The sequence below is a fragment of the Vulpes vulpes genome, chromosome 9 (assembly GCF_048418805.1).
Source record: "Vulpes vulpes isolate BD-2025 chromosome 9, VulVul3, whole genome shotgun sequence".
Classification (NCBI taxonomy): Eukaryota; Metazoa; Chordata; class Mammalia; order Carnivora; family Canidae; genus Vulpes; species Vulpes vulpes.
The window spans coordinates 65,901,622-65,928,698 of NC_132788.1; the positions used below are offsets into that span (position 1 = coordinate 65,901,622).

The 27,077-nt window shown below is 39.1% G+C and overlaps 2 long non-coding RNA genes across 2 annotated transcripts in view; both read left to right on the forward strand.

Moving 5' to 3' along the window:
- The window catches only part of LOC140593907 (uncharacterized), a 59,472-nt gene extending 55,625 nt beyond the window's left edge, over nt 1-3,847 (forward strand). Inside the window, exons 7-9 of the long non-coding RNA XR_011994331.1 lie at nt 338-488; nt 1,711-1,747; nt 3,267-3,847. This is a non-coding gene — a long non-coding RNA (uncharacterized lncRNA). The remainder of the gene's footprint in view (nt 1-337; nt 489-1,710; nt 1,748-3,266) is intronic.
- A 3,666-nt stretch (nt 3,848-7,513) lies between these two features.
- LOC140593908 (uncharacterized) overlaps nt 7,514-27,077 on the forward strand; it is a 34,948-nt gene continuing 15,384 nt past the window's right edge. The window contains exons 1-2 of the long non-coding RNA XR_011994332.1: nt 7,514-7,805; nt 23,362-23,519. This is a non-coding gene — a long non-coding RNA (uncharacterized lncRNA). The remainder of the gene's footprint in view (nt 7,806-23,361; nt 23,520-27,077) is intronic.

A 27,077-nucleotide genomic window follows, 5' to 3' on the forward strand; every position in this document is an offset into this window, starting at 1 on the left:
ACAAATATGAGCATTCTAACTATTTGCATGGCACTAAAATGCTTTATTTTTGCCCTGAATAAAGGGCAATGGCCTTCTTTCTTTTTTTGAGAAATGGGAGTTGCTGCTTATCCAACATGCTTCTATGTTTGATTTACCATCACACTATTTCTTCTTTTTGTTTATAGTTTTCTGTATTTTTTGGAGTTTCTGTATCAATTATTCATATAATTAAAAAACCATCTGAATAGAAACATTATGCCCCCCAAACCGACAAAAATAGAAACCTTAAAAAACATTCATGTGGTGTGCACACACACACATACAATGTAACTTTTTAAATCTTTTTTTTTTTAAGATTTATTTATTCATGAGAGACACGGAGAAAGGTAGAGACATAGCAGAGGGAGAAGCTGGCTCCCTGCAAGGAGTCTGATGTGGGACTTGATCCAGGACGCCTGGATCGCAACCTGAGCCAAGGGCAGATGCTCAACCACTGAGCCACTCAGGTATCCCACAATGTAACTTTTAAATAATGGTTCACAGTGAGGAAATTTTAATAATGGTGATATTTGATGTTGGCCTATCATTTTCCTATTTCATAGTTGTTTTCATAGGTCTTATATTGGAGGTGGAATAAGCTTTAGTAGAAGTCAGTTCACATCTTGCCTCTGCCGCACACCAGATATGGCCTGGGCAGGGTGTTGCATTTCCTAAGCCTGAGTGATTTCTGTACCTGTCTTATAAAGTTATTGTGGAGATTTGGTGGAACAACACATATAATGTACTTAGAGGGTAGAGATAATAGGAAATGTTCAGTTCATGTTACTATTGTCTGACCTGTGTGTTTCCCCCACAGTAGTCTTGTAAAAAAAAGTAGGCCCTGTGGGATTACTTTCATTTTACCAAGGAGAAAACGAATGTTTAGAGAGATTAGGTGAAATGCCAAGCAATTCTTCAGTTTTTTAAACTGAGTTTCAGTTACAGTATTAATACCAAGACTGGAAAGGATCATCAAGTGAGTTTATCCACCTTTCTCTAGGGTGGAGTAAACACACAGAGAACTTGAAGCACCTGTTGAACCACTCTTTTGGGTTGAAGAGAATCCCTAAAGAACTGACACTGTCAGGTATTCTTTATGGTCAGGGAGTTAATGGCCTAAAGTTCAATTTGGGCTGAACATTCTAATAAGGCAGGTTCAAATCATTCTTCATTTTTCTTGGGTGGGTGGGAGGGGGTGATGCAAATAAATTATATTAGTTGCAATAACTTCCTCATCTCTAAATGAAAATGACTTGCCTGAGAATGTCTGTGAGTGTGTAGCTACTTTAGAAACTCAAGCTTCCTTGGTTAATGTGGCTTTGCAAAAGGAGCACGCACAGACTTGGAACTGCAGGGTGCTGGCTGGCCCTTGCCTTATTTGGCCAGATGTGTTAATCCAGCAGTTTAATATGAGACAGGGCTCTTCTTTTAAGCTACTTGAAAAGTAATGCATCTCATCAGCTTGTGACAAAGATGCACTCTGTGATTTCTTCGCAGCAATTTCATTTTTTTAGATTAAAGTTACCTCCGCATAGCACACTTTTTGCCATTTTTTGGGAAGTAACCTAATTTCCTTTTTTTCTGACAAATACTTTTTAATACAGATTCATTCCATTTAAAATGAGTCAAAATATTAAAATGTTTCAGCTAGAAACAAACTCACCTCTCATTCTACTGTGCTTCTTGCAGAAATAATCTTGGACTGCTCAGCTTTAAAAGAGATAAGGTATGTAAATGAAAAAGTCCCAATAAACATTATTAAAGGGTGACAACTCTCATTATTAAAGACTTTTTTTGTTCAGTGATGGAGTGATGGATTCTGTTAGCTATACATTTAACTTAGAGACATGAAATGTTAGAAGTCAGTTGACCAACAAAATCTCTGAAATCACATTGTTCAGAAGGCAATTTAAAATGCAAACGTTGGGGTGCCTGGGTGATACAGTTGGTTAAGCATCTGACTCTTGGTCTTGGCACAGGGCCTGATCTCAGGGTCTTGAGATCAAGCCCCTTGTCAGGCTATGCACTCAGCTCAGAGTCTGCTTGGGATTCTCTCTCCCTCTCCCTCTTCTTCTCCTGCTCGTTCTCTCTCTCTCTCTCTCTCTCTCTGAAATAAATAAGGAAATTTAAAAAAATTAAAAAGATAAATTTCAAACATTAAATACATACCAAAGTTTTTTGGTAAACTTGAAAGTGGAATCTCCAAAGATAGTCTGGAAAGCCAATGTTAAAAGATTCATAAAATCATATCTTCAGGTTATAATGAAAACAGTTTAGGAAATGAAGGGGAAAAACTAGGTTTAGAGATCAGACCACAGACCAATATTTAATGTTGGTACAACAATCTGCAAAGAAGATGTGGATATTTTTACTGGATATTTATTTTTATTTATAAGAGTCTCAAAACAACTACAAAATGCCATAGAAGTTTAGCAGCTCTTCTCTGATTAATACAGGTCCTGAGACACGTTTCTGCAATAATAGAAATGTTAGTTTTGCTGTTCACAAACTTCAATTTGGCTAAGTGTTAGGCACAATATGATTCCTACCAGAATTATAGTGAGATACTGCACACTTCACTTCCTGTCCTGAGCATGAGTGTTGCCAGGCAACAATTAAAAAGGCACTGCATACCTTTGGTGTGGCACTGCCAGATTAAAAAAAAAAAATAGCAGGTGAACTGGGTTGAGAAGCCAGAAATCCCTCAGGAATAAGATACTGAATGAATGTGGTGTGTCTGCATGAATGTGCAAGTAGACATGTAAGTAATTAGCATTCATCCATACAGAGCATGTTACAGAGCATACAAAACTAATTTCTTTAAAATATGTGGTTGCCAGAGCCAGATTAAATTCATAGTCTTAACCTTTCTATGACTACCCTATTTGTTTCAACTATAAGCAGTGAATCTATTTTTTTAAGAAGGGGCAGGTTTACAAAACAGCAATAACAGTAGGTTATACACATTCCCCTCTCCCCAGCTATAATCTAAATCTCTGAGCAAAAAGAAGATAAACTGTGGCCCCTAAACCAAATCATCTGTAAGGAAAGTGAATTAACTTTCATAAGTATTAGGATTAGCAATAATTTTTTTTTTAAATAAAAGCTTCTGGAATTAGTTTTTTAAATCAAGATTTTAGTCCTAGCATGAAATTCATATACCGAGTTTGGAAGCTGGATGAGGTGAGATTGTTTTCCAAATATGGTAACACTAACCTAGCCTTTCCCATATGCTCTTTTAACAGGGTGATGTTGGCACATCTCATCAAAAGGTGGGGCCTATTTCCTTGAATATGAGTAGACCAGTAGCAGGGCGGAAAGGACATTATCCGACTTCCAAATGTAAGTCATGCAAAGTGATACAGCTCCTGCCAGTTTCCCTTCCTTGGGACTGTGTCTTAGGATCTCTGAACTGATTTATAAGAGCACCAGCCAGCCTGAAGCCACCAAGAGGGGTAGACCACGTGGGAAGCTCCATGGAGATAGTAATCTCAGAGAAGCCCAGCTGTTCTAGCTCCAGCTGTTCAAGTTTTCTTCCCACCGCCAATCTCCAGATGGGAGAGAACTGACCTTTAAGCCAGCCTTACCTGATGCTGAAGTAGGGCAGAGACTGGCTGTCCTCATGCAGCTATGCCCAAATTGCACAGTCGTGAGCAAAAGAAGTGTTCTTAAGCCATTAAGGTTTCTGGTGGTCTATAACGCATCATGAGATAACCAGAACATTAAAATTGAAGAACATTTTGTGATAGTTAAATGCTAAGTGTAAGTTAATGTAACTGGAGCAGGACTGGTTGATTAGCAAAATTAATAAACTAATTGATGGCCTTAGTGTCTTGAGTTTAAAGCAGAAAACCACCTTGTCTGGATGAGATACATGGAAGTGTTGGTTGATCAGGTTTCTTACTCAGACTTCCGAGACCTATTGTCAAATGTCCTGATTTCTTAATTATGATAATCAAGTGAATAGAATAAGGCAAAGGATAAAGGGGTCTTTCAGTTGCGTCTTTCTCTTTAAAAAAAAAAAAAGATTTTATTTATTCATGAGAGACAGAGAGAGAAGCAGGCTCCATGCAGGGAACCCAACGCGGGACTCGATCCTGGGTCTCCAGGATCACACCCTGGGCCAAAGGCAGGCGCTAAACCACTGAGCCACCCGGAGAACCCCGGGTCGTCTCTTTCTCATGATTCTCTGGGTCAGGAATGGGGATAGAGTTCAGCAGGGTAGATCTTCCGCTCCATGTGATTTGGTGGGGGTAACTCATTCAGCTGTGTTCAGCTTGTAGCTAGGCTGGGCTGGAAGGTCCAAAGAGGCTTCCCTCGTGCGCCTGCTGCTCTTCCACATGTTGTCCCCGTCCACGTGCTATGGCTCATCACTCAGTAGTCAAGCCCAGCTTCTCCAAAGCCTGGAGGCTGACTTCCAGGCTTTAGCAGGAAGCAGAAGCTGTCAGATCTTTTAGGGCCCAAACTGGGGAGTCTCAGAATGTTCCTTCCACTACACCCTATTGATTAAACGAAGCCACAGACCAAGTCAAGGGGGTGGAAAGACACTCCACTTGCTGATGGATGTTGTGTCATGCACATTCTTGTGTGAGGTGGGAGGAAATTGATGGCCATTTTGGGGACAAATGGGATGAATAATTGTCTTTAAAGGGAGAGTGGCTCTAATCCTGGCTCTGCTTCTCTAACCAGCTACGTGGTGTTGGCCAAGTCACCTATTAATATGCTTGACCATTTTGCACACATGCCAGGTGAGAAGAATGAGCCGTGAACTCCAGAAGCCCTGTCTAGTTCCAAAGTTTGCTTCTCATCAGGGTAGAGCCTATACTAAGCCTGGAAGGTAGGGGTCAGAGGGGAACACAACTAATGAATTCTCCAATTGTTCTCTCCTGGGCTATTGTTAGCCTGTGTTTAACCTCAGCTGTGGACAGGGTAACTAGTGACATCTCCCTAATCAATCATCATGTGAACTCCACTTTTGAGCGATCATATGTTCTTGTTACAACCTTCCCTCCCCTTCCTGTGCCTCCTCTGTCAGTCTCATGGGAAGGGAAATCAAAATGCTGTTCAGTTTCACAGCCGTTATTATCTTTTACAGGGAGCAGGAGGCACTAGAGCTTCAAAGGGAGTTGGGGTAGGGATCCTGGAACCTGGATTTGACAAAATAACCTACCCAACTCAATAAACATTGTGTTCAACAGTGCGAACCTGTTGCAAGATGAGACCCCTGAAGCAAACTGAAACAGGTCTTTTTGTGTGTGTTTTTAAAAGGCTTCAACCAGGGTTTTTATAATTTTGAAATACACAATTTCTTCAGCATGTATTCCAAAAAACTTCATATTAGGAGGATTATAGGTTGCCACAAGGACATCCTCTGAACTAGATTATTTGGTGAGGTGCAGTACTAAGATCCATGGTAGGTGTACAAGGAGCTCCTTAAGGAGCTCAGCATTCAGTAAGTTATCTGGCACCTTCCAATCTGTGGGGCAAAGTTAGACAAAGCATTTGAGTCTTTACAGGCTGTATCGTATCGCCCCAGGAATTTCAGCAACAGCATCCAGGTTCAGGCAGAGACCTGTGTACCTACCTTATCCAGTTATTCCTTCACCATAGTCTTTGATTTTCAACTTGGGGTTAGGGTAGAGACACGAAAACAATGTGCAGAGAGATCTGCTGGATCCCAGATTATCTTTCTGGTACTAAACTATCAAACCCTCCTTATGTTCTTCCAACTTTGTTGCCAGAACTCTCCGGACTCCTCAAATAACGAAATGGTAATGTTTTTTGGTCATCATACACGATGTACAAATCTTCATGCTCAAGAATATCATTACCATTAGAACACAGAACAATCTGCTAGATCTGCCATCCAGTCTATTTTTTTTTTTTTGTCTTCATTCTTTTTCTCTAAGCTCTAGTTATCTCCCCTCACCAGGATTTTCTTATCCTTCTTTCCTTAACACACGACACTGCCTCCCCACACACCCTATTTCCAGCGCTTCCATTCCGCCAAAATTTCAACTCAGGCTGTACAAATCCAAATGCAGGAAAGATCTTCTTCCAAACATTATGAAGAAAGATGTGATTAAAAGCATTCGGCGAACAGTCAATGAGTTCTAAAATCTTAGGAGGAGAGGGTGGCAGAGAGAAACAAGAACGTTAAGATCTTAGATCAGTAAAGGCTTTTTTATTTGTTCAATTCTCATTGTTCCTTAATCCTTCTCCCATTCTTACAACTGTCTGACAAAAATCCTCAGTGAAACGACTCACCCTCGGAGACCAGAATAGCAGCAGTTCTGTATTAACAAGAAAATGAAGTTTGGAGGTAGAGTTGCAGATCTGGAGCTATCTCCCACGGTATCTGCACCCAGGTAGCAACTTAAAAAAAAACCTGTCTATGGGAACTCATAATCGAGCACAACTATATGCTGCCAAACAGGACAAATAGGGGATGCACGTTGGACTAGGTCCTGTATCAGCAATTTCACATGTTATCAGAAACCATCATGACAGCTTTTAAGGAGTGTTAAACAACAACAAAAATACTTGGTGTTCTTAAGGGGCATGTGGCTTAGTTGAGGGACCCATGGCATGAGAATATACACCGCTGACATAGGTACATAGGTCGGGCTTGGGACAGAGCAGTGTGGTCTAGACGTAGCCCATCTTTCCTTGGTAAGGCCATCCACGAGAAAGCTGCACAATACCTGTAATTGGGTTAATGACAGAAGTCTAAGTGTCACTGAAGTTCCAAGCGGGCCCTGGACTTGCCCAGGAGAAGGCCGCTGGCCAGGTGAGTGTCCTTGGATGAGGTCATCTCCACGAGCTTGCTCTTCCTCCTGGAAGATCACCCACCAGGGCCCCGGGCAGTGCTCCGCGGAGGACCACTACTGCTCCACGCGCTGCTGCGGCAAAGTAACTGCGGATGCTCCCGACGTGATGGGGTCAGTGCGGGTTCGAGTGGCTTAGCCGTAAAATGGGAAAACCTGGAGCCGTTTTCTCTGGCTTTCCCCACAAGGGCAGTGTGTGCAGCCAGGGGTACCTATTCCCTTCCTTTCCCCGAGGCCTTCCCCGACGCCCCCGCCTGCCCCTCCTCCCCGTGGAGCCTGTGGCCTCCGCGGCCTCAACCGGGGTCCGACCCCGCATCTTCACACGCGCGCGCACCGCAGGCAGCAAAGCGGCAGCGCAGCCCGCGCAGCAGGGAGCCGCACGCGCCCGCCCGGGGTCGGCGCGGCCTCGAGGGGGTGGGGCACCGGGGGGCGTGGCCGACGCGAGGCCCTGGGTCGCTATTGGTGGCGGCGGGGCCACGTGGGGCCCCACGTGAGCAGGGGCCCTCGGGCCCGCGGGCCCCGGTCGGGGCGCGCAGGCGCGCAGCGGGGTTGGGCGATGGCGGAGGCGGTGCGGGGTGAGGGCGGCGGAGGGCGTGTCCGCGAGCGGGCAGCACATGCTTGGCGCGGTGCCCGGCCGCTGGTGGCGGGTGGGGCCGCCGCCTTCTGTCGACGGAGGCTGCTGACGGGAACGCGACCGGGGTGGGAAGCGCCCGGGGCCGGGCCCTTTTCCTCCGGGAGTCCCGCCGGCGGAGCCTGGGGCCCGGCGAGCCAGGCAGAGGCCCCGGGACATTGGCGAGGACCCGCCTGCTGGGCCCGCCTGTGCGCGTTACGGGCTGTGACCCCTGGCAGGCCCCTTAGGCCGGGCCTCAGTTTCCCTGTCCTTCTAGAGGGCTTGCGACGTGACAGTGGCCGAGAAGGAAAGAAAGTTCAAGTTCACTCACAAGCACTGCCTGCCTAGTGAGTACTAGAGCCCGGAGTCCCGCCCTCGCCCCCTGGAGAGCGGGTGCCTGCCCGGGCGCGAGCAAGCCGAGGGTGCCCCGGCGGGTGGGTGCCGGGTGCCGGCTCCGGGGTGGGCCCTGCGGCCCGCAAAGGGCGGCTTTGCACCCTCGCGGAGCAGAGGTGCATTTTTATTCTCTGGGCTAACCAGAAGGAAGGAATGCAATTTTTTTAAAAAAAATTTATTTATTTATTCACGAGACACAGAGACAGAGAGAGGCAGAGACACAACACAGGCAGAGGGAGAAGCAGGCTCCACGCGGGGAGCCCGACGTGGGACTCGATCCCGGGTCTCCAGGATCAGGCCCTGAGCCTAAGGCAGGCGCTGAACCGCTGTGCCGCCCTGGGCTGCCCCGGAATGCAATTATTTAATTTATTAAGCACATTCCTGTACGTCCCTGCCTTAGGAAGAGGCTTCCGAGTCTTAACTTTCTGAATCTCTCGTTGGTAGTGTTTTAGAACAGGTAAAGGAGACATTTAATTGATCTTTCTGGATTCGCTTTTACATTTAGACCTGTTCTGATGACCAAGAAAGAAAACGATTTAAAAATAAATAAATAAATAAAAAAACGATTGATTTGTATTTGGGGGCAGTTAATAGCGTGTTGTAACAATTTGGGGTGAAGTTGTCGGTGCTTAACAGGGAAGCTGGAAAAGACATTGAACTGTTACTGTGGCTCCGTGTTGAAAGCTTGAAAAAAATATTCATGGGCTGTGCTATATTACCTCTTTCTTCTGGATTCCATAATACTCCTGCCTCTATTGTCTCCAGGTGGTCCTTAAAAAAAAAAAATCCTTATTTATTACTTTTTTTGTAGATGTGCATTTTGACCTTAATCTCACCTTTTCTTACCAGTAACCACTTTAAGATCCTGTTGCTACAAGAGTTCAGGGAAAATCCATTTGTAATATTATTTAGAGAAGCGTGACCACACCCTGACTTCAGCAGAGTGTTGAGTAAATCAAGCTACTGTTCTTTCTGGAAAAAACCTGCAGCTGAAACTGGGATCAGGGATAAAGAAACCCAGCTGGATGTTGCCCCAGTGCCAGTGGTAGTTTCTGTTTATGGTCTGTTTATCATACAACATGCTTTGCCAGAACGTGACTAGTTTTTTGTAAACCTACCATGACTGCATATAGTATGTGACACCTTGTGTCTAAAGTATGTATCAAATAGCTAATTGATCTTGACCTACTAAGTGAATGGGAGGTGTTCGCTAAAATCGGTAGCTTGTCTCCATGGAGGTCTTTGTTGGAAAAAGTAGCCATTTGATTGATGCTATCTAATTGAAAGCATATGAGAGATTCCAGGAACTTTTTCATTTATTTTCAATTTTTCATTTTAGTATTGTAAACAGTTGTAGAGCTTACATGCAAATGTTTCAGTTTCCTGAAATTGGCTTTAAAGAACTAGTTGTCTTTGGTTTCACTATTTCAGTTCAGCATAGATGATTTAATACAGTATAGTAGCTGACTAACTGCAACAATTAGATGTTTGTTGAGCATGTACTATTTATGTCAACAATTTATGTGTATCATTTATGTCCATAATTTCACTTCATCATTTTGGACCCTGGGGAATAAAACTGTTTATTATATGTTCCCCTACCTCAGAAAATTTGATGTTGTTTTCTCTTTTATTGTTTTTTAAGAGAAAAGAATCTTCCTGAAAAAGTTACGCCTTTCAGTTGTGATAGAAATCCTGGATATTTGTGTTGTTTCTTTGAGGATACTCGTTTTAACTTTTTTATTTTTCCTTTGTTTCAAATGAAATAACTCAATCTTACACTGTTAATGTGGGTCTTAGCCAAAACTGATTATTTTCTTAATTTAATAAAGGATCAAGAATTTTGATTTAAGGGTACCTGGGTGGCTGAGTGGTGGAGTATCTGCCTTTGGCTCAGGTGGTGATCCCAGGGTCCTGGGATCGAGTCCCACATTGGGCTCCCCGCGGGGAGCCTGCTTCTCTTTCTGCCTATGTCTCTGCATCTCTCATGAATAAATAAATAAAATCTTAAAAAAAAAAGAATTTTGATTTAACAAAATACTTAAGAATTTGCTTGTAAAATTGGTATGAATAATGAGGGTTTTAAAACAAGGGTTTTTGACTTTAGAAAAGGAGAAGTAAATTTGTATTTATTCTTTGCTTCATTAAAATAATAACCTGAAAATGTAGGAAATTAGAGAGCACTGATGAATAAAAATAAGCCATTAGACTTTGGGCACCATGGATTAGTTTTTGACACATTATGTATTTAAGTATGCTTATAAGTGTGCATGTATACTTGTATATAATGATATATATGTGTATGTATATGTACCATTATTTGATTTACAAAATGCTTCTACTTTACCTCCTTTCACCCAGTTCTTCTATATCACTTTGATACAGGTATTAATTAACTCACGTGAGATGCGAAAAGAGAAGATGAAGGGAATTGCCCAATGTTTTTTGAATCCAAGTTAAATATAAAGACATAGGTTAAAAGTAAAAGGATAAAAAAAAAAAAGTAAAAGGATAGAGAAAACATATACTATGCAAAACACTGATGAAAAGAGGGATGAGGTGGCTATATTAATACCAGACCAAGTAGATGTCAGAACAAGAAATATTACCAGGAAAGATGAAGAGCATTGCACAATGAGTAAGGGGTCACTTCATCAAGAACATATAATAGTCATAAATGTAAAAACACCTAACGCAAAAACTGAAAGAACCAAAAGGAGAAATATAAAAATATACAATTTCAGTTGGAGATGTCAATAGTTCTTCAGTAATTCATAGAACTAGTAGACAGAAGATGAATAGGGTTGTAGAAAACCTAAACAGCCCTACCAACCAACTTGATTAAGTTGACTTTGAGAGGGTACTCCATACAACAACAGCAGAATACACATTCTTTTCAAATATATATGAAAAATTCATATTTAACCTAACAGAGATAGATTTTCTGAGCCAGAAGATGAACCTCAACAAATGTAAAGAAATACAATTTCTCTGTTCACAAATGAATTCAATGAGAAATTAATAACAATATCTGGGCAATTTCCAAATATTTGGAAATTAAACACATCTCTGAGTAACCCATGAGTCAAAGACAAAGGCATAAGGGAAACTAAAAATTATTTTGAATGGAATGGCAAAATGTATGGGACTAAGCTTAAGCAGTGCTTAGAGGGAAATGCATAGCATTAAACATATTTATATTAGAAAACAAACAGTAAATCAATTATCTCAGCCTCCACTTTAAGAAACTAAAGAACAGAAGAGCAAATTAAAGCCCTGAAGAAGCAGAAATTAGGAAATAATTCAGGGCAGAAATTAAATTTGAAATAAAAGTAGAGAAAGTCAGTAAAACCAAAAGCTGGTATTTGAAAGATGAAATTGACAAGCCTCTAGCTAGACTTGTCAGCAGGAAACAGAGAAGATACAAATGTTAATATTAAGAATGACAAAGAGGACATCAGTATATGTTCTACAGAAACTAAAATGCTAATAGAGAATATTATGAACAATTTGGTTAATAAATTTGATAACTTGGATGAAATCGACAAATTTCTTGAAAGACTATCAAAGCTTACTTAAGAAATAATAGATAATCTGAAAACTTTCCTGCAGGACAACTCTGATAGCTTCACTGGCCAGTATTTAAGGAAAAAATACAAATTCTATACAAACTCTTCCAGAAATAGAAAAGGAGGAAACACTCCTCAGCTATTTTTTTAAGGCCAGTATTAACACCTCATACCCATTAGGGTATAATAGCTACTATCAAAAATAAATGAATAAGTAAAAATAAGTATTAGGATGTGGAGAAATTGAAACTCTTATGCCCTGTTGTTGAGAATATAAAATGATAGCTGCTATGGAAAATGGTATGGTGGTTACTCAAAGAATTAAAAATAGAATTACCATATGACCCAGCAATTCCATTTCTGGGGTTATATCCAAAAAGATTGAAACTAGGGTAATAAAGAGATATTGTACACCTAACCTATGTTCATAGCAGTATTATTCATAATAGCTAAAGTGTGGAAGTACTCTAGAATGTCCATCATTGAATAAGTAGTATAAGCAAGATGTGGTATATGCACACAGTGGAATACTTTTCAACCTTAAAAGGAAGGAAATTCTCACATATGCTACAACATGGATAAACCTTTAGACATCATGCTAAATGAAGTAAGACAGTCACAAAAAGACAAATACTATATGATTCCATTTTCATGAGATGAGTAAAAATCATAAAGACAAAGTAGAATGGTGGTTTTCAGGAGATGGAGGAAGGGAGAATGGGAATTTATTGTTTAATGAGTACAAAATTTCAGTTTTGTGAGATGAAAGAGCTATGGAGATAAATGGTGATGATGAAGAAAAACCATATAATCATCTCAATAGATGCAGAAAACATTTTACTAACATCTGTCCCTCATTCCTGATAAAGCGTTCAGAAAAGTAGGAATAAAAGTGAACTTCCTCTACCTGATTAAAGGCATGTATGAAACACCTATAGCCAGCATCATACTTAAAGTGAAAAACTGATTTTTATCCCCCTAAGATAGAGCAAATCAAGGACTTTGGCTCTCACCACTCCTATTCAACATTTTTCTGGAGATCCTAGCTGGTGCAATAAGGTAAGACAAAGAAATAGGCACGTAGATTGGAAAGAGAGAAATAAAATGCCTTTATTGGTAGATAGCATGATTGTCTATGTAGAAAATTCCAAAGCATTTACAAAAAAGCAACTGTATCTAGTAGGAAGTTTAGCAAGGTCACAAGATACAAGGCCAATATATGAAAATTAATCCTACTTTTCTAATAGCAAACATTTTGACCTTGAAAAATTTTAAAGTGCTATTTACAATAGCATCCAAACAAAATACTTAGTATAAATATAACAATATATGTGCAAGGTTTGTATGCTGGAAACGGCAAAAGTGATGGCAGAAATCAAAGGAGATCTAAATTAGTACAGAAAGAGACTGTGTTCGTGGATTGGAAGACTGAATATTGTCAAAATATAATTTCTTACCGAATTACTGTATAGGTTCAATGAAATTATAATCACAATGTTAGCTGTTTTCTTTGTGGAAATCAGGTTATTTTTAAAGATTTATTTTAAAAAGAGCATGCACTCAAGTAGGAGGAGCAGAGGGAGAGGGAGAGAGAGAGAACCTTCAAGCCAACTCCCTGCTGAGCTTGGAGCCCAGTGAGGGGCTCAATCCCAGGACCTTGAAATCATGACCTGAGCTAAAATCAAGAGTTGGTCACTTAACCAACTGAGCCACCCAGGTGCCCCTGGACTATTTTTAAAATTTATTTTCAAATGAAATATAGGTGATGTAGAATGTTATATTAGTTTCAGGTATACAACATAATGATTCAACATTTATACACATTAGGAAATGCTTACCATGGTAAGTATAGTTATATCTGTCATACAAAATTACAATAGTATTGACTATATTCTCTATGCTGTACTTCACATCTGTTACTTATTTTATAATTGGCAGTTGCACTTCTTAATCCCTCTCACCTATTTCCCTCATCTGTCTGGCCCCCTCCACTCTGGCAACTACCAGTTGGTTCTCTGTATTCTTGACTCTTTCTCTTTTGTTTGTTCATTTGGTTTTTAGATTCCACATACACGTGAAATCATATGATATTTGTCTTTTTCTGTCTCACTCATTTCACTTAACGTAATACTAAGTCCATCCATGTTTTTGCAATGGCAAGATTTCATTCCCTTTTATGGCTGAGTCATATTCCACTTACATGCATATATCCATACACACAACATTTTCTTGGAGGGACAATTTTTTTTCCCATATCTTGGTTATTGCAAATAATGCTGCAGGAAACATAGGGATGCATATATCTTTTCAAATTAGTATTTTCATTTTCTTTTGGTAAACCACAAGTAGAATTACCAGATCATATGGTATTTCTATTTTTAATTTTTTTAGGAACTTTTATACCTTTTTTTTATGGTGGCTCTACCAGTTTACATCCCACCAACAGTCCAGGAGGGTTCCCTTTTCTCCACATCCTCACCAACACTTGTGATTTCTTTTTCATTCTAGCCATTCTGACAGGTATGAAGTAATACCTCATTGTGGTTTTGGTTTATATTTCCCTGATGATTATTGATGTTGATCATCTTTTCATGTGTCTGTTGGTCCTCTGTATGTCTTCTTTGGAAAAATGTCTATTCGGATCTTCTACATATTTTTAAATTGGTTAGGATTTGTTTGTTTTGTGTTGAGTTGTAGGAATTCTTTGTATATTTTGGATATTAGCCCCTTACCAGATATATCATTTTCAAATATCTTCTCCCATTCAGTAGGTTGCCTTTTCATCTTGTTGATGATTTTCTTCACTGTACACAAGGTTTTTAGTTTGATGTAGTCCCAATAGTTTGTTTTTGCTTTTGTTTCCCTTGCCTGAGGAAACAGATCCAAAAGCATATTGCTAAATCAGTGTCCAGGAGTGTACTGCCTATGTTTTCTTTTAGGAGTTTTATGATTTCAGGTTTTACATTTAAGTCTTTGATCCTTTTTGAGTTTATTTTTGTATTACTGTTTGAAAATGGTCCAGTTTCATTCTTTTCCATGTGGAAGTCCAGGTTTTCCAACACCATTTATTGAACTGAGTCTCTTTCCCCCATCGTATATTCTTGCCTCCTTTGTTGTAGATTAATTGTCCATATAAGCTTGGGTTTATTTCTGGGCTCTATATTCTGTTCCATTGATTTATGTATCTGTTTTTGTGCCAGTGCCATATTGTTTTAATGATTACTGTGACTTTGTAGTGTAGTTTGAAATCTGGGAGTGTGATACCTCCATTGTTGTTCTTCTTTCTCAAGATTTTTTTGGCTATTTGGGGCCTTTTGTGGTTTCATACAAATTTTAGGATTATTTGTTCCAGTTATATGAAAACTGTTATGGGTATTTTGATGGGGATTCCATGGAATCTATAAATTACTTTGGGTAGCATGAACGTTTTATTTTTTAAGATGTATTTATTATTTTAGAGCAAGAGAGCACAAGGAGGAGGAGAGGGAGAGAGAGAGAGAGAATCTCCAGTAGACTCCCTGGTGAGTGCAGAGCCCAATGGAGGGCTTGATCCTATGACCCTGAGATCATAGGATCTGAAACCAAGAATCAGATGCTTAACTGGCTGAACCACTCAGGTGCCCCTGTGTACTATGGACATTTTAACAATATTCTTCATCCATGACTTAGTATATCTTTCTTTTTATTTGTGTCATACTCAGTTTCTTTGATCGGTATCATACTTTTCAGACTACAAATCTTTCACCTCCTTGGTTAAATTTATTTCTAGGTATTTCATTCTCTTTGATATAATTGTAAATGGCATTTTTTCCTTAATTTTTCTTTTGCTAGTTTGTTTTTAGTATATAGAAACACAACAGATTTACAGATTTTTGTATATTAATTTTGTATCTGCAAATTTGCTGAATTCATTGATTAGTTCTAATAGTTTTTGGTAGTGTCTTTAGGGTTTTTTGTATGTAGTATCATTGTCATCTGCAAATAGTGACAATTTGAGTGCCTTTTATTCCTTTTACCTGTCTGATACTGTGGCTACAACTTCCAGTACAGTGTTGAATAAGAGTGGTGAAAGTGGACACTCTTGTTTTGTTCCTGATATTAGAAGAAAAGCTTTGAGCTTTTCATTGAGTATGATGTTAGCTGTGGGTTTTATCATATATGGCCTTTATTATGCTGATGTATGTTCCATCTACATCCAGTTTGTTGAGGGTTCTTATAATGAATGGATGTTGAATTTTGTCAGATGCTTTTTCTGCATCTATTGAAATGGATATGACTTTTACCCTTTATTTTGTCAATGTGTTATATTAATTGGTTTGCAGATATTGAACCATCCTTGCATCCCTGGAATAATCTTACTTGACTGTGGTGAATGATTCTTTTAATGTATTGTTGAATTCATTTGCTAATATTTTGTTGAGGAGTTTGGCATCTATATTCATTAGGGATATTGGCCTGTAATTTGCTTTTTTTGTAGTGTCTGTCTGGTTTTGGTATCAGGGTAATGCTAGCCTTGCAGAATGAATTTAGAAGCAATCCTTTCTCTTCAATTATTTGGAATAGTTTGAGAAGGAGAGGTATTAACTCTTTTAAAAACTTTTTGGTAGAATTTACCTGTGAAACCACTTGTTCCTGGACCTTTGTTTTTGGGGATTTTTTTTTGTTTGTTTTATTGCCTTAATTTCATTACTTATTACTAATTTCTTTAGATATTTTCTATTTCTTCCTGATTCAATCTTGGAAGATTGTATGTTTCTAGGAATTGATCCATTTTTTTCTAGGTTCCCCAATTGGTTGGCATATATTTCTTCATAGTAGCCTCTTATAATCCTTTATATTTGTGTGGTTCAACAGGCTGTGTCTAATGTTTATATAGAGAAACAAAGAACTTACCACAGCCAAAGCAATTTTGAAAGAGAAAAGCAAAGTTGGAAGACTCATACTACCTGATTTCAAGACTTACTATAAAGTTACAGGAATTAAGACTGTGATTTTTTAAAATTTATTTTTATTTATTTATGATAGACAGAGAGAGAGAGGCAGAGACACAGGGAGAAGCAGGCTCCATGCCGGGAGCCCGACGCGGGACTCTATCCCGGGACTCCAGGATCGCGCCCTGGGCCAAAGGCAGGCGCGAAGCCGCTGAGCCACCCAGGGATCTCCAAGACTGTGATTTTTTTAAACCTATGGTAAAACATATATATAACATGAGATATACCCTCAATAATTTTTTAAGCGTACAATACAGTATTACTAACTGTAGGCACAGTGTTGTACAGCAGCTGTCTAGAACTTTTCAATCTTGCACAGAAGTTTATATTTATTGAATAGCAGCTCCTTATTTCCACCTCTTCTCAGACTTTGGCTACATTATTGTATTTTGTGCTTTGATGACTTTTGACTAGTTTAGATACCTCATATAAATGGAATCATGCAATAATTGCCTATGACTGGCTTATTTCATTTAGCATAATATCCTCAAGTTCCATCCATTTTGTGGCCTATGACAGGATTTCCTTTTTCTTTTTAATGGCTGAATTATATTGCACTGTTTGTATATAACACATTTTCTTTATCAATTTATCTATCAATAGGCATTTAGACTATTGTGAACAATGCTGAAATAAATCTGGGGTGCCAATTTCTCTTTGAGAACATGCTTTCAATTTTTTTGGATTGATATCCAGAAATGGGATTGGTGCATCATATGGTTTGTTTGTTTGTTTATTATTTATTTATTTTGAGTAATCTCCATACTGTTCTTCATAGTGGCTGTACCATTTTACATTTCTATCAACAGTGCACAAGGAGGGGAGCCTGGGTGGCTCAGCAGTTTAGCGTCGCCTTTAGCCGAGGGTGTGATCCTGGGGACCCAGGATCGAGTCCCACGTTGGGCTCCCTGCATGGAGCCTGCTTCTCCCTCTGCCTGTATCTCTGCCTCTCTCTCTCTCTGTCTCTGTGTCTCTCATGAATAAATAAATAAAATCTTTAAAAAAAACCAAAAAAATAATGCACAAGGGTTCCAGTTTCTCCACATTCTCGTCTATGCTTGTTACTTTGTTTTTTTGAGAATGGCCATCATAACAGGTGTGAGGTATTATCTCATTGTAGTTTTGATTTACATTTTCCTGATGTTTAATGATGTTGAGCATCTTTTCATATGTTTCCTGGCCATTTGTATGTCTTCTTTGGGGAAGTACCTGTTCCGATTTCTTGCCCATTTTTAATCAAATTATTTGCGTTTGTTTTTGCTTTTGAGTGGTAGAAGTTCCTTACATATTTTGGATATTAATCCCTTATAAATTTGCAAAATATTTTCTCTTTTGATAGAGTGCTTTTTCAATCTATTGATTGTTCTCTTTGCTGTACAGGAGCTTTAGAGCTTTTTAGTATGATGTAGTCCCAACTTGTCTATTTTTGCATCTATTGCACATCCTTTTTTGGTGTCATATTCAAGAAATCATTCCTAAGATCGATGTCATGAAGGTTTTTCCTGTTTGTTTGTTTTTTTTCCCTTAGAGTTTCTCAGTTTCAGGTCTTACCATTAAGTTTTTAATCCACTTAAGTTGATTTTTGTATATGATGTAAGATAATAGTTCAGATTCATTCTTTTGCACGGGAATGTCCACTTTTCCTAGCACTATTTGGTGGAAAGAGACTATCCTTTCCCCATTGTGCATTCTTGGTGTCCTTGTTGAAGGTCAGTTGACCATCTATGAAGACAGGATGATACTGATGAAAGAATAGACATATAGGTCAATGGAACAGAATATAGAGTTCAGAAAAAGACATAAACATGGCCACAGGTGTCGAGAGGGCGTAAAAGATAGTCATTTCACAAAATGGTGCTAGAATAATTGGATGTCCATATTTTTAAAAAATGAACCCTGATCCATACTTCAAACACATACAAAAATTAACTCAAAATGTATCGTAGACCAAAATGTAAAATCAAAACTATAACACTTCTAGAACTTCCTGTCCATATGGTAGCTACATGTGGCTATTTAAATTTAAATAATTAAAACTAAATACAATTTTAAAATTCAGCTCTTAGTTCTAGCCACATGTCAAGTCCTCAGTAGCTATGTGTGGTTTGCTATAGCTAGTGTATTGGTTAGCTTGGAGTATAGCACATTTTCATCATCACAGAAAGCTTTATTGTACACTGCTGTTCTGGAAGAAAACATAGGAGAAAATCTTAGGGATTTTAGTTAGACAAAAATTTCTTAGGACACAAAAAAACATGAACCATAAAAGAAAAAAGTTGATAAATTGGGCTTTGTCAAAATTAAAAGCTTTGGATGTTTGAAAAGCTATGCTAAGGAAATAAAAAGACAAACCATAGATCAGGAAAAAAAGTTTAGTATTTGCAAAACATGTATTTAATAAAGAATCAGCAACCCGAATATAAAAAACAAAACTTAAAATTCGGTAATAGTAAAAGAAATAAAAATATGAACAAAAATTTGTACAGACACTCACCAAAGAAGAGATACGGATAGCGTATTTTTAAAGTTTTCTGATCTTATGCAGGTATATATTGGCTCCCCACCCCCCCATCAACAAGGTTTATTGGCTGGGATGTTTATGGTCCACTTTTGTTTTCTTTGAGTTTCATTGGGTCTTATTTATTTTTTTAAAGAGGGGGGAAGTGGAGCAGAGGCAGAGGGACAGAATCACAAGCAAGGTCCATGCCCAGTGGAGCCTGAGTGGGGGTCAATCTCATGACCCTGAGATCATGACTTGAGCTGAAATCAAGAGTTGGTTGGTTAACCAATTGAGCCATTCAGGAGCCCCTCACTGGGTCTTATTTTTAAAGTGCGAATGCTCAAAAGTAAAACTGAGAAAATAAGGTGTGTGTGTGTGTGTGTGTGTGTGTGTGAGTCTGAAAAAGCAAACACATCTCTTTAATAGTTGTTCTGTATCAGTATCAGAGTATCAGTAGTGAAGGTAAAAGGAAGCAACATACTGTCTTAGGTAATCTTGTACAGCTTTACCAGTTTTACAGTCATGTTAATAAACTGATTTTTCAACCTGTTTGGACCATAAAAAAATGTGACCTTCCTAATTGTATTCAAATCCTTTAAGCTTGAAAACAGATGGGTGGTTTGCTTTTTTCTTAGCTTAAACCTAAGTGCTTGCCCAGACTCTGCTTAGGTGTATGTCATAGGGAGAACAACAGCCCCCTTAAAGATGTCCACATCCTAATGCCCAAGCCCTATGAATATGTTACCTTACATGGCAAAGGGATTTTGCAGATGTGATTATGTTAAGGAATTTGAGATGGGAAAATCTGACTGGCCACTGGAGGTTTTGAAAGTGGGAGCAGGCCACAAGCCGGGTAATGCGGGCTGCCTCTAGAAGCCAAGAAAGGCAAGGAAATGGATTCTTCCCTAAGGCCTCCAGAAGCAACACAGCACTGCCAAGCCATTTTAGACTCAAACAACCAAAGTGCAATTTGTGTTGTTTAAGTCACTAAATTTTTTTTAAAGGTTTTATTTATTTATTCATGAGAGACACAGAGAGAGAGGCAGAGACACAGGCAAAGGGAGAAACAGGCTGCATGCAGGGACCCTGATGTGGGACTCAATCCTGGGACTCCAGGAGCACACACTGGGCCAAATGCAGGCACTAAACCATTGAGCCACCCAGGGATCCCCCAAGCCACTAAATTTTTGGTAATTTGTTATTACAGCAGCGAAAGAAAGAGAATACAGCATAACTGGAGGACTGCTCCATTTGCAAGTTCTAAAACAATGTTTTTTTTTTTTTTTTTTTTTTTTTTTAGGGAGGAGCACACCTTATCTTTTTTTTTTTTTTTTTTTTTTTTTTTAAGTCTCACTGCCAGCCTTACTGGGCTCTCCAGTGAGCATTTTTTTTTTCTCTTACTCTCCTACTCAACTCTGAAATGATACTCCATTCCAAAAGTGTGCACATTGCATGTGCCATAAAGGATAAAGGTATTGTGATGCAACCCAAACATTAACAGTACTTCTCAGACTGTGGACTATGGACAGCCTGCATCAGAACTACCTGGGGAGGGCAGCCCTGGTAGCTCAGCGTTTTAGCACCAACTTCAGCCCAGGGTGTGATCCTGGAGACCCAGGATCGAGTCCCGCGTCGGGCTCCCTGCATGAAGCCTGCCCCCCCCCCTCTCTCTCTCTCTCTCTCTGTGTGTGTCTCTCATAAATAAATAAAATATTAAAAAAAAAAAAAAAGAATTACCTGGGGAGCAAATTAAAAATGCAAATTCTTGGACCTGGCCCTTTTTTCTCCCCACCCCCACTAGCTTTTAGAAATGTTTTCAGTCAAGTTTACTGAGGTATAATTTACATATAATAAAATTTACTTTTTAGGTGGTAGTTCTTGAATTTTGTGAAGCCCATGTAGTCGTATACATATACATAATCACCAACACACCAAAGATCTTTCCATTACCTCATATATTTCCCTAGTGTCCCTTTGTAATATATCTTTTTCCCATGCCTCCTGTCTCTGGCAACCACTGATCTGATTTTGGTCTCTGTAGTTTTGGTTTATCCGGGATGTTATATACATGGAATGACACATTATGTAGCCTTTCAAACCTGACTTCATTTATTTAACGTAATGCTTTTGAGATTCATCCATGTTGTATGTATGTATGTTCATATGTAAATGAACCGTAATTCTTTGTTACCCAAAACGGCCCTAACTTCCTTCTGTTACCTAAATTGTGTTCTGTCTCTTTGGGGATAATCTGAGAACTGCTACAGTCCTCACGGATTATAGAGGGAAGGTGTCTTTTAGTGTTGTTAGATGAGGGGGCACGGTGGAGAGAGGAGTGTGGGGGTACACGTGAGTTTGAATTTGCACCTTTGTGGAGACAACACAGTCATGTTGAAAAGAATTGAAAGAAGGGAGAGAGAGAGTGGGGTCACTTGGTTAGAGGGAGCAGTGGAAGATGCTTTTGAGTTATGAAGCAGGACTGTAGGAGCCAGAGGCATTACAATTAATCTTTAGTTGTAGGATTAAATGGTCAATTAGCAAAAGGGGTAGTAAGTGATTGTTCTATATGTAACTCCCTTTGGGCCACTACTAGATAGTCCTTCTTTATTGAAAGACTCCTAACTGGCTTTGGCTCCAAGACTCTCGAGCAGATTAAGTAAAGATTTGCAAAGAATATTTCCCCCCACAATGTAATGAGCCCCTTTGACAGGAACTGTGCTAGGTACCTATGATACAGAGATGAGCTAGTGCAACCATGACCCTTAAGAACTTTTACATTCCTTTGTGTCTCTTAGAATTTTTATCTAGTATGTACAGGTCTTCTCGAAACAGGTGGGCAGGGAAGGAGTGGAGTTCCCAGCACCTGATCAGCAGGACTGCACCTAGCATAGTGAAGCAGTGGCATAGAGAACAATGTGTGTAAGATCATGTGATCTGCCGTGGAATCCTAGGTTCTAGTTTGGCCGAATCACTTTACCTTTCTAACTTGATTTTTTTCTTCTTTAATATAGGAATTTATCAGGAAGGAAAAAAAAAAGCTACTTTAAAAAGCTGGTTGATCCTTGAGTTGGAAGCTAAGGACAAGGGAATTAATGGGATTTTTTGTTTTGTTTTGTTTTTTTATTTGGTCAAGGTAAAGGGCTAATATAGATGGGAGTGGTTGGGACCTTATTGGGACCTGGGGGTTGAAATTGCATAGTAAAGAAGGAAGAATTTTTTTGTTTTTAATTGAAGTTGGAGGGAATTTTTAAATTATGATTTTGCTTGGGCAGGAGTGGTGAGAAAGTGGGCCCCAGGAGTAGGGTAGACATGAGCACTTGCTCCTCCAATGGCAGAGAAAAAAGGGCGTGTGGGCTTGGATGTCTGATTCTCAATTTTAAGTAGTTTCCTATTCGCTGTTATAATCTTCCTCTCATAAAGATCTAATTGCATGACACCCAGATGTTAATGTGTTTTGGAGACTGTACTATGGGTTGTGTCAGCAGTAGAGGTTAAGTAAAATAGAGGGGAGATGAGAATCGGGTTGCATTTGGAGTTTAGGATCAGAAATGACAAGGAATCATTAGGAACTTATAAGCACCCTCCTTAGGGTCCTTGAAATTATTAGGGAAAGTGCTGGGCTCTCCACCATTATGTGAGATCTGATTTAAAATATGCATTTGAATGTTAAATGACAAATAATATAATTTAGAACCATGCAGATGTGAGGGATAATAATCTGAGCAGGATTGGGAGGTGTAAATTAGAATGTTGGTTATGGAAACACATCATCATCCAGAAGATAAAAACATCATTCCATGAAGAATATTTTGAAAAGTCAGATTTGAACTTAACACTGATCATAAATATAAGAATAATTATCTGGAAGTCATAAGCTATGAGAGATAGTTTTCTTTCTGTATGAATTCAGTTCAGATTGGTAGTTAAAACATAATTTAGATGTTAAGAGATACAATTTTAAAAAGATGACTCAATATGACCCCATGTGTCACGTTTAGACATGAGGATTTAGGATCCTATGGTAATATCAGGCACATTTAATAGGAACAGAGATAGCAGCTTTGATCATTTAATATTTGGCTGAGATTGTGGATAGGTATGAGAAAAAGGAAGTGAATATGCTGCAAAGAAATGGGAAAGAGCATGTTATCAGATATGTACTAGACACTTGACATAAATTGTCTTTAAGGCTCACTACTGTCCAAAGGAGTAAGTAATATGTCCATTCTTTAGATGGGGGGTGATGACTACAGTGATGAAAGGACTTGCTCACAGTCAGAGCACTAAAGCGGTAGGGCTGGTACGAAGACTCTGAACCAATTTCAAGGTCCTTGTTGAAAGGACCCACCCTGCTGCCCTGTGGGCTCTTAAGTGAGTTAATGCTCAGCCCCCATGCCTTGTGTGCATCTTGTCCCAGTTTCATACCAAATCTCAATTGTTTTTCTTCCAGAGAACTTTTATAGAAAGCTGCTGACAAGACTGGATGAGATGCTACAGCTGACAAGTATATGAAAGAGAATGAAATAACTTGAGTTCTGGAGTGAACAGTTAAGTTCCTGGATTGTTGAAAGTTCCATTCTTTACATGGGACTAACCATCTTTTGTGAGGTAATTACAGAAATGCTGGCGAGCTCTTTCCATTAGTGGTTCTTGCATAGAGTATGCACTTCTTATGTTGTGGGGCTCTTTTTTGTTGTTGTTCACAATTCACCTTAGGGGTTTTCTCAAACTCTGCATTCTTATTCTATAGCGGTTTTTAGCTTTCTTTTTTCTTTCCAGGCTGGGTGGATGATGCAGTTTCACTTCTAGGTGTTAGGATTCTCTTTCACACTGGTTTGTCATGACCTTAAAGTATTTTAAGTTTCTCCTTTGGTAAATTTTTCTTTTTTAAAAATATGGTACCCCAGTAAGCCAGAGATTTGTTATACCAAATGAGTTTATATAAAATGCCAGCACCTGGAGAAGCCATAGTTCATAAGCATTGTTGGAGTCGACCAAATGTCAAACCCCACCAGGGATCTACATTTTTATTTATTTTGGCAGGTTTTGGGGTCCAGACTTAAAGGCTATGGTTCTGAGTTGCCTTTAGGTTGCAAGAATTGCCCATGTGGTATATAAATGCCAAAGAAGAAAAAAAATGTTATAATCATAATCGCCTTAATGTATAATCGCCATCATAGCTCTCCCCTGTAGATAACTGAGGAGGCCTAATAGTCGTTTTGAGCTGCAGCCACCCACAAAAACCACACACATGGCATTTTACTCAAAACCTTACTTTAACCACTACTTTGTGATGCAAAACTGGTGGAATTTTGGGTACTTTCTGTAAAATTGAAATCTTTAAGGGGGTTTTCCAACATTCTGGTTGATTGTTAGCAAATTATCAGTATAATGAACAAGAGCAAAGTAGGGTTTGCTAATCAACACCTACTTCTATGGTAGGATAGGATGCCAGTCATCTGTATCTGAATGTTTTCACTTGGAAGAAGCCACCTTGAGAGAACAGATTCTCCTTTTTGAAAAACGCAGTTAAGTAAGAAGTACTATAGGAGATTTGTAGTTGTAAGAGATTTTAGGAGCTTATCATTGCCACAGTTTTCAGTCTTGATGAAGTGTTCATATTCAGTACTTTCTATTTTGTGGATCCACTTGTAGAGGGATTTGAAAAGAAAAGCAAATCAATTTGCATTGGAGGACAAAATGCAATTCTCCATAAGAACTTTCTGTGAAGGGGGAACTGTTGTGGGAAACCGATTTCTGATGAGATACTATAGCCCCGTTCTGGAAGGCAGGTAGCAACTGGGAAGAATGTTCCCTGTATTTGGCTAAGTCAGGAGACCTTTGTTTATTCTGGAGCCAAGTCCTGAGGCCAGTTGCTTTGCATCTTTAAGTCTTAATTTTTTTTTTCTCTTTTTAAAAATCTCAACACGAAGCTCGAACTCATGACCCTGAGACCAAGTCACATGCTCTACCACCTGAACCAGCCAGGCGCCCCTCTAAGTCTCTATTTCTTATGTTTAAAATTAGTTTCACTCCTACTATATGGTTTGGTAGATGGAGCACATTATCTCAAGAGCCTTCTGTAGGAGCCCTTTGTGATATTCTGTCTTATGTAAAGGTGACTTTTATTTGTCATATAATTTTACCTTCTATCAAGCACCTATTTTGTTCTCTGAAAATCTGTAAAAACATTATTTTAGCAAAACCAGCTCTACTTCTAGAAGTATGTAGTTAGGCCCCTCTTGTATTTAGTATTTTTGAAGGAGTAAATTTCCATCTATGTAGCCCAGAAGTCAGCCTTAAAATAACTGCTAGAAACTTTCAGGCTACTTCTCATTCATGCATTATCATGCTAAGTAGGACAGTAGACCATCCTCAGTATGAGGATAGAGAAATCTAGAATTGAGTTTTTAACAGGTTAATTCCTTTGTTTACTGTGAAGATCTTGATAATTTCCCACTAGCACATAAATAAAGCTTTGTTTAGTTTGCTCTACTGCATAGACCATGTTGGTTAGCTTCCAGAAATAAAATATGCTTGCTTTATAATTTATGTGAGGAAATATTTAAATAGGATGAAAGAGCAGTTTTTACAGGACCCAAATCAAGCAATCCATTTTCAGAAAGTACAACCAAATAAAAAATTGGCTGAGTGAAGAACAATGAATAAGAAGCATGAACTTGGAAACAAACCAATTAAGTTGAATCGAATTTTTAAAGAATGAAATAAAAGAAGTTGTATTTTGTACGTGTGTGGGGTGAGTAGAGACAGATATAGTTCTAAGAAAGATTGTATGGGATGGACTATCATTTAAAGCTTTAGGACCTGTCAAAGAGTAGAAGCTTTCTTTGTAGGGGAAAAGAAGGTTTATCATTACAGTTTTATATACAGAAGTAGTAAAGGGCAAGATATTATAAATGTTAGAAAAGAGGAATGGAATTTCTCAGACCCTTTAACAAATGGTTTAGGTAAGGAAATTGGTAAAATCTTGGAATTTGGATTGGTGCTAAAGCAAACTTTTAAAACTAAAGCCAAAAAGACTTTCTTGCATATTAGCATTATATTACCACATTTGTTACTCAGCTTGATAACACCAGGCGACTTTGAAAGTGATGTGGACCTCCATCCTTGAAATAGAAGTGTTGAAAAAGCAACGTCTGGAGAAAGGTGAAATCACAATTACACATCAAAGGCTACAGAAGTTTTAACTTCAAATTTTATGTTTCAATTATACTAACTTTGTGTTCACACCCAAACTCCAAGGGTAGAATCTGCCACATATAGGGTGGGGTGGCATTCCAATTCCATTTCTTTTCTGCTGAAGCTGGCAAACTGAATAAAGATTTATATCTTAAGTGACAGGATTCAGATGAAACATGACAAACCTGTAAACGCTGCAACCTGGACATGTCAGTGCAGAACTTTCCAGTGAACTGCATGGGACTGGGGAGACAAACCACACACATTGCCATGGTGTGTTGGGCAGCATGACAAATCAAAGAGAAACCCAAGGAAGTACAAATCCTTGCTGGCTGAAGCACATGTGGTGGGTCTCGGCATAGATTGCTGTTTTGTTTTTAGATTCAAGTGTGTGTCCATCTTGGGTCAGCCTTATTATAGAAACATTTTGTGAAAATACACTGCACTGGCTGGAAAATTATTCATTTGTTTTTTTAAGTTATCAAATTTATAAAGTAGAAGCATTGGTTATAAAACTAGTCACTTAACTGGAATTCAGTCCTGACCTAGTTCCCAACATTGGGTGGTAATTATTCTTATTTACCAAGCTCAGAGAGAATCAGTATTAAAAGAGCAACCAGGCAGGCATTGCTTTGAGGAGGGAACAAGTTTTACTACCTTTGGATAGAGGAGTTAACTTTGTGAAACATTTCTGACTGCCTGTCTTGCTGAAGGACTCCAACCACTGGACATGAAGGAAAACACACTGCAACAGTTTTATTGCAGACAGCAAGTCAAAGCCCCCCATTCCTGGGAAAGCACAAGAGGCAGGAGCTTCAGCAGCACCCACTCCTGACTCGACCGACCATGGATGCCCTGGCGCTCGCTGTTCAGGACGGTCTGGTTGGCAGTCACTCATCTAGAAGAATGAATGAACATCATATTAAACACTCCCTGGTATTTGTTCAAGTAAATCTCCTCTGAGTT